The sequence below is a fragment of the Callospermophilus lateralis genome, unplaced genomic scaffold (genome assembly GCF_048772815.1).
Source record: "Callospermophilus lateralis isolate mCalLat2 unplaced genomic scaffold, mCalLat2.hap1 Scaffold_94, whole genome shotgun sequence".
In the NCBI taxonomy this organism is placed as follows: Eukaryota; Metazoa; Chordata; class Mammalia; order Rodentia; family Sciuridae; genus Callospermophilus; species Callospermophilus lateralis.
In genome coordinates this window covers 3,180,116-3,195,401 of record NW_027517559.1, presented here as the reverse complement: position 1 = coordinate 3,195,401, position 15,286 = coordinate 3,180,116, and the positions used below count along the sequence as shown (strand labels likewise).

General features: G+C 45.3%; 1 pseudogene; it reads left to right on the top strand.

Annotated features, from left to right (window-relative positions):
* The window catches only part of LOC143388665 (alpha-1,6-mannosylglycoprotein 6-beta-N-acetylglucosaminyltransferase A-like), a 93,158-nt pseudogene that overhangs the window by 70,037 nt on the left and 7,835 nt on the right, over positions 1–15,286 (top strand).

The window sequence follows — 15,286 nt, the reverse complement described above, 5'->3', positions numbered from 1 at the left end:
AAAGATAAACTGTGAAAGAGTAATGGAGTATGGAATAAGGAAAGAGATTAATATAAAAATTATTGTCATAAAAGTTGTTAGAGATGGATTAGAAATGTGGTAGTGTTTTCTCATATGTAATTCCAAGATTTTTAAATTACATGACACCCAAAAAAGAAAAAGAAAACATGACCTTTCATTAAGAGAGGAAACAATCAACACAACCAGAACTTGAGATGGTCGAGATATTGGAATTATGAGATAACAACTTAAAAATTTTATAATAACATGCAAGGTTATGTACTCCTGTAATCACATCATCTCAGGTGGCTAAGGCAGGAGGATCACAAGTTCAAGGTCAGCCTAGGAAACTTAACAAGACCTTTAATGGTCCACATAAAAAATAAAAAGGGCAGGATGTAGCTCAGTGGTAGATCACCCTTGGGTTCTATCCCCAACACCCACAAAGAAAGAAAAAAAGTTCTATGATAAATATATTGAACAATTTGGGGAAGAAAGTGGACAACATACGTAAATGGATGGAGAATTCATCAGAGAGGTGGAAGCTATTTTTTAAGTCAAATGAAAAATTCTAGGAAAAAAATACAATGTCAGAAATGCATTCCTTCAGTGGCTTCTAAGCAGACTGTACAAAGCAGAGGGGGGAAAAAACAATGAAGTTGGAGACTCCTCAATAGAAATTATTCAAACTGAAACACAGAGAAAGAATTAAATGGAAAAGGGTACATGATATCTTTGGGACAAAATGAAGCAGCATAAATTAGGTGTAGTTGGAATCTGAGAAAAGGGAGAGACTGGCACAGAAGAAATTTCTGAAAGAGCAGTGGGTAAGAATTTTCCAATTAATGAATGAAGAATTTTCCAATCAATTTACAAATGCTAAGGGCACAGTGGACCCCAACAGGAATAAATACAAAAAGAAAAGCACATAGTCAAAGGGCAAGAAACAAATAAAGGAAAAAATCTTGAAAGCAGCTAGCTGGAGGAAAAACATTACGTTCAGAAGAATGATGATATTAAAGACAGCCAACTACTCATCAGAAACAATGGAAACCGTAAAACAGATTTTAGAAACTAGAAGATGTATGGGGCTTTTAAATAGGCACTCTTGGGGACAATGAGGAGGCTATTGTATTCTTTAAGTATGTGTATTTAAGTATGTATTTTTAAGTATGGTGGGAAATTTTGAACAGGACAATGACATGACCTAGTTTATATTTGGAATCCTCCAGAGAAAATATAAGATCTCCCTAACTTAAAACTGTATGGCTAGTAAAAGAGGAACCTAGACTTAAACCCTGGTTTTCTGGTACCTACTAAAACCATGTCTTCATCAGATGATGTCAAGCCACCTGTTAGGTGGGACCATTCAGGCTTTAGCTGATTTTTGAAAGCAATTTGCAGTAAGATTTGCAAAGGTGAGGGGGTACCAGTGGACACAGGAAATCTCACAGGAAAGCAGGTCCAGAGGAGAAGATGGAAAATTCATAGAAATTTTCCAAGCCAGCAGGCCAGTAGCCTGCAAACATCCTGCCTGCGGCCTTAGTTGGATGAGTAACAGGCCTTTTTCCACAAAGGAGGATGACCACAAGCGGGCCCTTGTTTTTCCCTTTTGGGCCCTACTTGGGTTTCTCAGGGATTGGGTGTGGTCAGCATTCTCTTTCATTCATACCCCAAAGTGGCCTTCACTTGTTCCTGAAGGTGTATTAGGCAGAAGGCTGTCCCTTCCCTTCAGTCCATGAAATGGCTTTCACTTCTGGGGTGTGCTGTTGCTCTCTGTCCCCTAAGCTCAGGGTCTGGAGAGCTTTCCCATGCAGAGGAGGTTGTACCCATCCACTCTGGAATGGCAAGGGGGACTCCCTGGCAGTGCAGTGGCATAGGAATGCAGTTTCCTTTTTTTTTTCCTTTTCCTTTGTAGGAAAACTGTCTGGCTTCATATCCTTTAAAACAGTGAATTGGCCCTAGAGCAATGAATGAGTCAGCATCCCTTTGGTTAAATTGGGCGTGACTGGGAGAACAGGAAGAGCCATTTTCTGTATTTACTGCATTGAATCATTTGAATTCATTAATTTATGAGTTCTAATGGATGCCCTTTGGAATATATTGTCAGAATCGCCATTGGGTGCTTCCTGCCACAGAAGTAGATCTCTTGGTCTTGTGACAGAAGAACACCAATGTATGTTTAATTCTGAATTCTACTTGTCTACTTGTAAATAATTCCAGATATGCCATGTCCTCTGCCTTAAATGGTTTCTTTTGGTTCCTATGTATCCTTTGAGAGGAGACATTTCTCTAGGCCTGTTACACAAAGCTTCTTGAATCATCCATGAGTTCAGTAAATAAATACCTTTAAAAGAAAAGAAAATTTCACATTTTATATGAAGAGCTATATCTAGGTCAGAAATGGCCCTGCTGAGGTTCAGAAGCTTGAAATGGGGACAAACAAGCTGAGAATATGTTCTTCAAAGAAGGTTGAGCTCTTTAGAGATGAGGAAGGTGACCTCTCTGTTCTTGTGGAAGAGTGTCCATGATCTTACAGAGGCTCAGCCTCTCCTGACTGTCCAGACAGATGTGGACAGATATGGCTGAGATCCAACCTGTGTGATGAAACTGGCATCCAGTTGTCTGTAAACACACTACTGGCATTTAATTGTGTATAAATAAAGATATGTTATCAATTTTTTATAAATCATGGCTTAAAATTTTAAATATAACATAAACTTAGAGAAAAGGGGAGAGGATGTCCCGAAACCAACTATGTGGCTGCCTACTAAGGAATATCCTCTGTCCATTGTCCCACGTTTAGCAGGCCTCAGATCTCAGGTACTTTGTCCTGTTCTCTACCCCAGAGATCTGAGGTAGGTAAGTGTAGACTCAAGAGGAAGAGGTGAAGGTGCTCCTTCCCACCCAGAGATCCCCAGGGGCTAAAGGGCTCTGTGAAGCTGGTGATTTTCTCCGAAGTGAATTTCCCATCTCAGATTGGTGCGCTGCTGAAGATGCAGACCTCAGCATCCTAGCAAACATTGTGCAGTGGAGATCCAGACGCACCTATCTTCCCCTTCCCTCCAGGCTCAGTGTAGATTGGAATGCCTTCCCCACAACAGTGAGCACCTCCCAGGGTTTTCTGCCCTCCTTGAAGTTCAAGCAACTCAGTTTAGAAATCTCAAGACTTTTGGTGACATCAGTGAGTCTTTCCTGCGTCCTCTCACCAAGGTCCACAGTCCTGAGCTGCAGCTTCCTCTGTCTTTACACATCAAATCTCATGCTACTCCACCTGGAACAGCTGCCATCTCTCCTCACTCCCCAGTCTTGGCTCTCTGGACTCATAAACATAGTCTGCTTCGCCTCTGACCTCCCAGAATCCTCTAGCTGGGCTCTTCAGGACCTTATATCAGTTAGTTTTGTACCATGAGTTCCATGCATATGTGCTGACCTCACCTAAGATTGTAACTCAGTTTTCCGGTCACTGTTGTGGGTCTATAAATAGCTCATTGTGTGGTTTCCTCAAAGCAGTGTAACCTTATCTTCATTCAACAGATTCATGCTAAGAGCCTACCTGTCCTACACTGTGTGCACACAGGGGTGCAAATGACACAGCCATAACTTTACCCCAGGGGGCTTACCTGCTAGCAAGTGGTAATCTCCACCTTCTGTTGAGTGCCTACTGTGTGCCAAACACTAAATTTAGTGCTTTTCCCCTTATATAGTCTTCACTGTAGCTTAAAAAAAACAGTGGCTTTCTTGCCACTGCTTCATTCTTGGGTGATCTGAGACTTGTGGATGGTAGACAGTCTGCTCAGGGACTGCACCTAGGGCAGACAAGGTGACATTGGGAAACTGGTGACTTCCAGCTTCTCCCAAGGCTGCCTGCAGGCATTGGCACTCATGCATTGAGAGGTTCTAGGAGAGCTGGTAAGTGGTGTGTGTTGTGTGTTCTCCTCATTCATGGAACCTTCTGTTTCCGCAGATTGAGCCATACATGCCCTACGAATTCACATGTGAGGGGATGTTGCAGCGAATCAATGCATTCATCGAAAAACAAGTAAGTCTTGTCAAAGAGTCCGTCTTTCCTTGCTTCCCATTCCCTCATCAGGTTCTCATCAACAGTTGTGAGCTCACAATATTTCTGTGGTTATTTGCCTGCTTTGGAAGTCTCCAGAATCTGGATAATGCCTTGTTGGAATTCTAAATGCAGCACCATCATGGTCACCCAAGGGAGCAGTCTTTCATTGGGGGATGTTCTTGGTGACAGTGGAAGGTCACATTGACACTGACAGCAGGGAAGACAGGATGATCAGGTCAGAGTTTTCCCTGACCAGCAGGGCTTGTGTAGTAAGTGTGCTCTGGGGGCATCACAAGGACTTAGGAGGGGTAGACAGACAGCTGTCTGTCCTGCCTTTGTTTCTCACCCGCAAGAAAGGCAAGAACTGAAACTGTTTTCTAAGCTTTCTTTTAATAGTATGTGCTCAGTAATTCTAAGCATTTTAGGACTTTTTAGTGGTTTTTCAAATATCTCTTCCCACAAGACCTCTTTCAAACAAATCCTAGGTATATAAAACAGATAAAAGAAGGACTTCAACTCCAAAGCAGGGGAGAGTGCACACAGTTCCACCACCCCCAACAGGGCTTGGAAACTACAGCTTGTGTCCTTAGAAGAGAAGGCCATGAGTGTCACTACCTTCCTTTTATAATGTTTTAATTCCTTGGGCTTTGAAAGCAACCCAGAGCTAGAAATAGACAGACTTGGAACCCCTGTGGGTAGGAGAATCTAAACTCCTTGACCAGATTTCAAATATAAGGGGCTCCCTTTAAAGGGCAGGGCAGAGTGGTCTAGGCCGTAAAGGATCTTTACCCAGTGGGGGACCAACAGAGCCAACTGAAAATAGAAACTGTGAGTTGAAAATTTAAGTAGGCAATAGACTGAAGGCCCAGTGGGAGTTTCAAAAGGAAGAGTTGGTGGTTTGAGGAAAGTAAGGCGGTGGACGGTGGCCGGCAGCGGGGCACTGCTGTTGGCAAGAGCACCATGGCACATCGGCTTCAGGATGGCCTATCTGATCATCTCAGGTTTTGAGAGCTGCAAAAGGATGTGCCCTCCAGTCCAGCTGCTAGGTTCAGCTCTTAGCACCACGAGTCTGTGGTTATATGAGCTGAACAGACATTACTCAGCTTCTCTGTGCCTTCTTCCCTCAGTAACATAAAAATAATAAGAGGACCTTACTGAGCTAATGGGAAGATCACACAAGCTAATACACAGAAAGTATTTGGAACAGGGCCTTGCACATAGTGCTCAATAAATATGACCTAGTATTGTTATTGAACATGTTATGCTATATTATAGTATATTAAATTATGTGATATCACATTAATAATTATATATCTCATACACTAATTCTCAGGCTTTTCCAGGAGAGTGTAACATTGAACTCATCATCTCATTCAGTCTGTACATGACTACAGAATGGTGGCATTATCATAACTAACTGCCATGTATACACAGATTCTATGCCAACACATGAAACACATCACAGTACCCTACAGCCCCCCCGCCCAATCTGCAGTTTCACTTTCCAAGGTTTTGATTACCCACAGTCAACCACAACCCAAAATACCAAGTGGAAATACCATTACAGTGAGATATTTTGAGAGACAGAGATAATTCATATAAATATTCATATAACTTCTTTTACAGTGTATCGTTATTATTGTTTTAATTATAGTTAATCTCTTGCTCTGCCTAATTTATAAAATCAACTTTATCATAGGAGAAAAGATATATAGGGTTTGGTACTATCTACAGTTTCAGGCATCCAGTTGGTGTTCAGAACGTGTCCCTGAGGACAAGGGAGGACTATTTACTGGGTAACATCTCATTTAATCTTCACAGTAGCCCCAGGAGGTGGCAATAATAACTCCATTCTCTGCATAATGGGAATCAGGACTCCCAGGCAAGAGGCTCACAGGTGGAACAATCAAGATTCAATACAGGGGGCTGGGGATGGGCTCAAGTGGTAGCGTGCTCGCCTGGCATGCGTGCGGCCAGGGTTTGATCCTCAGCACCACATACAAACAAAGATGTTGTGTCCGCCAAAGACTAAAAAATAAATATTAAAAAATTCTCTCTCTCTCTCTCTCAAAAAAAAAAAAGATTCAATACAGTTTGGTGTGGGGCTAAGTCTGCACTGGAAGCATTTGCTAGGGACTCAGGAGGTGGCAGGTGTCCCTAAGCTCAGCTTCTCACATTCTCCCTGGTGTACCTCCCTGAAGGTTTGGAGAGGAGCCACTGACCACTTTTGGCACAGGGTTTTGATACCTCACAGCTGTGCCTACCATACCCTCCCTCTCAGAGGCTCTCTTGAGCTCTTACTCCATTTCTGTGGCTGATTCTGAAACTCTCTTCCTTTTTTCCTGGTTCTGCCTCCTCTTAGGAGAAAGTCACCAGCAGACATAAATGTCTCTTGGCCAGGTTTATTTGAAGATCTTTACTTCTTTCCTCCCTGAGTCAGCTTATGAATCCAGCCAGTCCTTTTGAGGTCTAAGCGCCTCCATTGAGTCTAATGCTAGATTTCCTTTTAAGCAGGAAGGTCCCATTTCCCAAACAGTCCTTGTTAAGTGCTACTTAGCACCAGCTCCTCCTGGCTTGTTCACCTCACAATCCCACGCGCCCAGCACCAGCCTGGTACTAAAATTATAAATATTCTAAAACATACTACTAAAATTCTCTTCTGGAAAACATGCTAATGAAACTGCTCCTTCCCATCACTTCTGCATAGAGACTTTTCTACAGGGATATGCTGGCCACGGAAATCCAGAGATATCTCTTTTTTTATCTGCCTTATTGATTCTCTCATCAACTCTGTCACTACTTGTTAGTACAGCACGCCATGCGCTGTGCAGGCAGTCAAGAAGAGAAGTCCAAGGCCTTGGGTGGGTGAGGTTTTATAGAGCCAGTGCACCCCTGCAGGTTAAACTCTGTACAAGTGATAGAACCAGGGTGCTTTGGGATCATGTGACTCAGCCCCCAGGAAGGATGGGAAAGATGGCAAGAGTAATGGAAGGCATCTTGTAGGAGGTAAGTCCTGAAAGAAAGTGTGAGAAAGAAAATGGGAAGGGCCCACCAAGTCGAGATGTCAGGGCCTAAAAAAAAAAAAAAAGGAAATGACGGTGAATTTTAGGATGCATACGTATGTGTGGCTGAAGAGCACAGTGGCATGGGAGTCAAGGCTGGAGGAGGAACCAGTGTGAAAAGACCAAGGCTCATCTGGAGGGTCCAAATTTGATTCTGAGATAAGCTAAAGAGAAGATTTACTACAGGGTGAGCAGCAATGCTGCTACCAGGAGCTCTAGAAAAATCTTTCTAGGAATCTTGTATTTAGGGAATTTCTTGTAAAACATTCTCCCAGTGCTGCTAAATGGGCAATAAAGGAGACTAGTTTGAGTTTTTGCCAGGAATTCTATCAGACCCAGAATACTCTCCCGATGCCAGACCAGACCCCATTGACCCACAAACTGAGTCTCCAGCCTCTCACTGTGAGCTCCAGGTCCCAGTCTTGTACAGCTTGGGGCATTGGTTATTTTTACAGCCAGCAGAGTATCTTCAAAGAGCAGCGAGGATGGAGAGAATGTGCCTCTGGTGTAGGTGGAAAAGGCTGCAGCCATAAGCAGGAGCTTCCTGTGTGTGAACCAGGGGAGCTACAGTGCTTGTTAGGCTGATCTCAGCCTCAGAGTCCTCCCTGTGATCTGCAAGGGGAACACAGGGTCTTCTATCCCAGAACACTTTCAAGGTCGTCCATCGTGCTTACCCAAGGTGGCAGGCACCAGAGGAAGACAATTGACAGCAATCGAGAGCACCCCAGGCTTTAGTGGACAGTTGAACAGCCACTGACAGGAAACCTTCCTCGGATCCAGCCAGCCCGGTGTGCAGGCACCCAGAGGAAAAGAAGCCTGGCTCTAGGAGGAGTGCTTGCTCTTCTCCCTCCATGCACCCACCCTAAACACTTTGCTAATACTACAAATGTTGATTGGGTGGCATGCTCTTTGAGATGAGCACTTTAAAAGGCTGCCTCCAGCAAAGGGGTAGTGAGTGCCAAGGGGGAAGTCCCTTGTAATTGAAGATCAAGGGAAATTATTCCCTGAGTGTGTCCAGGCTTGTTAAGGTTTTCCTTGTGCATTTCTTAGGAAAGTTTTGTATTTGCCTCCAGCTAGATAACATAACAAGGAAAGGCAGTGTTCTCATGGGTTTTCTGAAAGCCACACATACACTGTCCTCAACCCTATTTTCCAGTCCCCATAAAGACTGTGAATGTGCAGGATGGTCAGTCACACTCATGGTTTGTAAAGAGCCTTGGAATTCATGTGAAAAGCATGCTGGAGATATGGAGGGACAAAGAATCAAGTCCAAAAACAGCAGTGGAAACTGATTAAGCTCCTAGGATGTCTTGCTCCTCTGAGTCCAGGTGGAACTTACTGGGGTATGTTCTAGGTACAAGGGAAATCTCTTAGTGAGTCTGGGTAGTCCCAGGGCAGGAAGATGGTGGAGGTGACAGAGGTTGCCGAACAAAAGAGGAAAAGGAATTGGCAGGGGGAGAAGATGGGCACTGGCTTGAGATGTCTTTACTCTTCAAATAACTGAGGCTGCTATCAATCTGCTCCTGGAGCCTGGTTGGGCGTCAATGGAGTGCTGGACCCTAGAATCTTCACACCTGCTCTGCTGCCACTGACTTTGACCTTGGGCAGGTTATCTACCCTCTTTGTGCTCTTTCCTCTTCTGTGAAATAGGGATAATGCTTTTGCCTCATGGTGTTGGTGGAGGAATCAATAGATTAATACATGATGAGGCTAAGAACTGTAGCTGGCCCACATGAGCACTCTGAAAGCCTTAGCTGCTTGCTGCTGCAGGAGCCCAGAAACCAGCCAAGGTATCTTTTTCTAACAGCCTCACTGAGGTGTAATTTACAGACCATAAAAATCACTCCATATAAGGACGCAATCAGTGTTTATTTAGCAAATTGATCAAGATGAACAGTAACTACCTCAGTCTAGTTTAGCAACATTTCTATCACCCCAAAATGATATCTGTCCACAATCAGTTCTTGTTTCTGCCTTTGCCTCAGAAATCACTTATCTATTTCCTTTCTCTGCAGCTTTGCCTTTTCTGGAGATTTCTGGCCTCTCTCACTTAGCATATGTTGTTGGGGCTCCTCCGGATTGTAGTGTGTATCTGAATTTAATTTCCTTTTATTGCTGAATAGTCATAGAGTGTATGTACCACAATGTGTTGTCCATTCACCAGCTGACGGACCCCCACTTATTTTGATTGTGTGATGAGTGCTGCTATAACATCCGCTGTTCGTGTGGATGTGTTTTTTTATTTCTCCTAAGGAGACTCCCAGTGTTCCAGGAGAATGAAATATGGTAGATTTATGCGTCACTGTCAAGGTCCATTTTGGGCTCAGATGATTGACATGCGTAAGGATGCTCTGTGGACATCAGTCCTTATTGCTCAGCTTCACAGTCACATTGTTCGTTGCCTTTATGAAAACAAATGGACACCTCCTTTGGTGAAGCACCTAGGGACAGTGTTCACTTCCTTTTGAGGGTCATGCAGGCTAAGAATGGTGGGTGCCAACAGGCAACTGAGCTGACTTAACCCAATCAGTCATCAGTATTTATTGAACATTCTGTGCCAGCCCCTGGATTTCACTACTATCACACAGGTAACAAATATGTGCCTTGGCCCCCAGGTAGCTGAATGTGAGCCACATCCCCCTTTCATGGTCTGAAACCTGTCCTATCAAACCCCCTTTTATTCATTTTTATTTTTATTTTTTTTTGCAAATTCCTGACCTTATTCCCTGTAGCTTCTGCCTTTAGTCCTGTACATCTGAACCTGTCTTCTCAGTTCCAGACAATGTGGGTTCCATAGAGATCCATGTACACCTAACGTGTCAGAGCTTTAGTAACTCCATTATTGATCTGGCCAGGACCAGGTGGGTGGAGGGTTTGTGGCGAAGGCTGTACATTCTATAGATGGTATTCTCTGCTGTTCCCGCACCTCTGCTTTGTAGCTAGCAGGTGACCCTCCCCACCTGGCACAGATGGCCCCTCCACCTCGTGCTTCTCCCCTGCGGCAGCCCCACCCTGTCTTCTCTAGCTCTTGGGGTAGTTTGTGAGTCTCATTTTCTTTGTGTCACCAATTAGCCTCCATGATAGAGGTGGCACCCATACCTTGCCTCACGGAGCTTGCATTTACCTGTTTTCTCATAGATTTTCTTGGTGAATAAACCTTTCTAACTGTGGTTTATGCTTACTGCCTGGAAATTTCTGAATAGTCAAGCACATTTAGTAGAAATTTGGTGACTAGTTGAAATAATTGTTAGAGAGGAATGCAGATGGTGTGTGTGTTCTAAGTGGGCTTGTTAACCAGATTGGAAATTACTGTGTATATCTCATTTTGGCTGCATAAATGCCTCATTAGGTTGGAATAGTCTCCTTTTCTATTTCTGTTGCTATCAGAGTTCCAGGATGCCAAGACCATTTAGTTCTGTTCAACATCTCTTTGATGAGCACCAATTATATGCAAAACACCTTGTTAGTGGTAAGCCACTAACTCCTATTCAGCCTGCAAAACCCATCCTAGAAAATCCTTATCTTCTGAAAGCCTTCTCTAATTGCTACCACTGTCACTCTTTTGCTCCTCCAGGTGACCTCATTCTTGGGCATGAGTTTAATTCTGTTCTGTAATTTTTTTAAGTGTCAGCCTCTCTTACTAGCCTGTGCACTGAACCTCTGAGTCCAGAGACTGTGTCTCTTTCGTGTTCCTATTTCTAATACCCAGCATAAGGCTTGAACGGCCATTTGTGAAGTTGTGAATGAATGGTGCTTTTCTATCTCTTAGCAAATATGTGTTGAATGAACATATGAGTGAATGTGTGCCTGCAGCGAGGAGAAAAGGTGCCTTGGTGTTGCCATGTTAGCCTGTGCTGAGGTTGAATGAGACAGAAGACCTCCAGCCTCCTGTGAGCACCCAGTAGGGGTTGCACCTTCAGTGAGGGGAGGCTTCTGGCAGGGACTTCCATTTCCACCTGCGAGCATCTGGGCCCGGAGGCTGTCCTGCATGAATTGTCATATGTTACCCCTCCTGCTTGGCTTCAGCCTCTGGACCAGGGCAGCAATGGTCCAGAGGCTTTGGCCCAGTTCTTCTTCCCGGGGGCTTGTTCACCAGATTGGAAATTGCTGTTTATATCTGTGTATATCTAGAACACACTCCATCTGCATGCCTCTCAAACAAATATTTCGACTAGTCACCAAATTTCTACTAATTGTGCTTGACTATTCAGAATGGTCCAGCCTAGAGCATTACCTTGAATATCTCAGGGACCTTCTCCTTAGTCCTCTCACTTCCATTCCACAGAAATTATCCAGGGATGTAGGGCAGATGGTACTATCCCAGTTTTATGTGAGAGGACAGGCATAGAAAGCTTGGGAGACTATATCTATAAAGCCCTCCCCCTCGGGGGGCCAGGATCTCAGCCCAAGCCCCCAGGTCCCTCCTACCTTACTCCTGTTGTGCTTTCTGATAACACCTTCAGGCTCCCTCTGTTCCATCTTATCACCTTCAGGCTTTCCAGATGGTTCCCCAAGCTTTAAGAAGGTCCTGCTGCTATTTTTATTATTCCTGATCTTCTGGGCCTCCTGGGAGGATGCCAGACAGTCTTCCTGGTGAGCAGCAGCAAGGTGCCTGGAGCCCCCACGCTGCTGTGCAGAAGTGAGCTGAGCAGGCCTGTTGCCAGGGACCCAAGAAGGGTGGCTGCTGAGGTTGATGAAGAAGCAGGAAGCTCACGGTGTAGCTTTAAGGCCAACTCCCATTGCCAGACCTCGCAGCCCTGCCCTGCCCTGCCCTGGTCTAGACCAGGTTTGGGACATCTGTTTATCTGGGGGTGCCTAGTCTGTTTCTCCAATGAGGTGGGCCTGAAAGCTGCACAGGGTGGAGGCAGCTCTTCCCAGGAGGAGCCCAAGGATGGAGACAAGTGTTCGTGGTGCACCTGACATTTGCCGCCATTCTCACACCCTGTTAACATCATTCTAATGAAGGTCAGACCTGCTGTGTAATGTGCCACATGGTAGGGCCTCAAATTTTGTCCATCCAGTCCTTTGCCACATCATCTCCTCTCCAACACAGCGGGATCTGTGTTCTAACTTTAGTTCTGGCCTTGTACAGGCTGAGAATAAATACAAAAGAAAGTTTCTTAATCTTCCTCCTACTCAAGAGGTGCAGAGAAGCTCTCCTCAGCTCTGAGGTGCTCATGGAGAGAGATGTCAGTTTTCTTAGAAAAATAAATAAAATACAGGCTCCACTTTATCCTTCATGGGTTTTTAATCACCCAGCCTAATCCAGGTGTGTTAGTTAGCTTGCTGTTACTATAATAAATGCCTGCAATAATCAACTTAAAAATCAAAAATGTTTCCTTGGGCACATAGTTTCAGAGGTTTCTGTCCATGATTGATTGGCCCCATTGCTTTGGGACTGTGTTACTACTTCATGCCACATACACTCACACAAAAGCCAAGCAAAACCTCTTACCTCATGGTGAGGAAGCAAAGAGAGACAAGATGGGGCCAGATTATTAATATCACCTTCAGGTCACACTCCCAGTTACCTTAGGACTTCTCACTAGGTCCCAGCTCCAACATGATCCAGCCCCTCCGAGTAGTGCTATACCAGAGATCGGGTTTTAACAGATGGGACTTTGGGACAATCCAAAAAGAAAGTCCCACTTGGCTTCATCTGAGGCAGGTATGGTCTGATGTCATTTTGCTGGTTGTTTGCCTGTGCTGTAGACTTTGGAGTGTGCTGGATTTCACATCTCTTTATTATTATTGTTAAAAGCTGTTGTAGTTATCCATTTTTTCCTAAGGAATTGTAAGCAAAGATGCTTACATTAGCCAGCCAGGCAAACCACATTGGTGGCAGGTGAACGGAGTGTCCTGAGACCCACACGGAGTGTCCTGAGACCCACCACTAGGCAGGGAGACCCATCTGACTTCTCATGTTCACAGTGCTTTTAAGTCCAGTCTAAGCTCTTGCACAGCCGTGAACAGCACAGTAATGTCGACCTGGACATCTTCCAAATGCCCCTGCAGCTCTCCGTTCTCATAACCAATAACTTCACGTCATGGTGTATGTTCATTCTTCCTATCTGATGACGGTCATCCTGGTGGAATGGACAGGGTATAAAATGCAAGGCTTCCCTGTGCTGTCATACAAAAGAGCAGTGGCCAGCAGTGCACAGTGTCCCATTTGGATAACGGGTCTGTGCAGTCATGCTGTCACCCTTAGTGACAGTGTCCAGGCCCACATTACTGCTGCTGCCCTTGGCTGAGCAAGGGCTTAGACTGTACTCAAAAGCACTGTGAATGTGAGAAGTCAGATGTGTCTTCCTGCCTAGTGATGCCCAGGGCTGTGTAGGTCTCAGGACACCCTGCTTACCTGCCACCATGCCTCACTTTCAGAAGATTAGGCTGCATCTCAACATTCCTAAGTAATCCAGTGTATTTCTCCCTATCTCTGAATTATTAGACCATTCTGGAGTCTTGTGCTTTCCGTGGCTAGGAATCCGGCTCTAGGTTTCCTACCCACTGTTGGGGGAAGCGTTTCTGTTCTTTCTCCACAAACTCAGACTGGTGGAGTCAAGTTCCCTATCAGGGGAGAGTGACGTGGAGACCCGCAGTGGGCCTGCCTGATGCAGTCCTTTGTAGAGACTGAAAGAGAAGGTCCTGCCAGGGGCTGGCCACCTGGAGACTGCCTTTCTCAGCAGCTTAACCTCCTTTAAGAAGGAGGCAGCACAGGTAATCATCACTGTCTTTCTCTCTGTTTTTTCTGAGGAAGAAACTGAAACTCCAAATGTTAAGTATTTTTGCCCAAAGATTCACATAGCTAGTAAACGGGAGAGGCACGGTGGACCTTGATGGCTGCTGGCTGCAGAATCAGGGAGGTTACTTTGCTCTCTTTGCTGTGTCTTGGCTTACTCATTAAAAAGTAATACAGGCATAAGGTTTAAAAAAAATGAAAACACTAACACACAAGAAGTGCCAGAGGCCCCTGTTGGATACAGTTTGTTGGGGAGCCACACCCTTCTCGTTGCTAGAGGACCTGCTGGGCAGTAGGAGGTCCCTCATGCAACACTCTCTGCAACAAACAAGGGTGGGACAGAACGTTTCCTCTGTGTGCCCCAGTGCCAGGAGCTCTGGGCCCTGAGATGACTAATTTCCTCATCCACACCAAAGTGGGTAAGGAAACCTGAGGAAAAATACAGTCTTCCAGAAGGACACACATTGCAAAGTGAATCTCCTGAGCCTAGTCCTGCGTTTCACTTCTCAGCAGCATCATGACCAGCAGGAGGTGTTCTTGGAATAGCACACACACGTTTCTGTATGTCTGTGCCTCCTCCCCTCAGCGCCTGCCACAGATGGAAACACACTGGGAGCCCCCGTTACCTGGTTCCTCTCACTGCTCAGCATGCCTCAGAGATGTTCTTACATCAGTGCATGGAAACCTCCTCATTTGGTGTATTATTTGTCCTAAATAGGTGTCTGTGTAAATACAACCTTTGGATGATATGAAGCTCTTTGCTTCATCTTTCCAATGCTGCCGTGCTCTTTCAGATGGTTTCTTTGCATGTGTCCCCTCTTTCTGTGGGGTGCATTATCAGAAGGCACGCATGTACCCAGCATTCTAATCGTCACTCCTGAGGACTGGCACTTCCCTGAGGGAATATCACACACAGGTCCTCTGTGCTCCTGTGCAGGTAGCATCTTCAGCAGGTTGTGTCATCTGGGGACTTGAAGCCATTCTGCCTTGGGTCCATTCACAGGTCCATTCTGCCTTGGGCAAGCAGAACCAGCTCTGGGCACCAGGGTCATGCATCCCAGCCCTGGCGCTTACATAAGGTTGCTTTGGGCACAGCTGACAGGAGGTCCCAGGTCAGAGAGTGGCTGCCCCTCCCTTCTCCAGTTTCTCATCATTCATGATGCCCTCACCCCTGTGTCTCCCTCCAGCGTGCTACTTCCTCACTCTACATCCCAGAGAGACTGGCTTTGCCCCACATAACCCTGTTGTTAGGGGTACTATGTCCTTCGCATATGTCTCTACTTGTCGAGTTCCTGTGACATAGTAGTCACTATTTTCAACCAATAAGCACAGAGTCCCTGGAAAAGATGTTGGACTGTGTCTGGTGATGCTCTGGATGCCTACGGGTCCTTGGTGGCATCCTCCACCTCACAGCCTCAG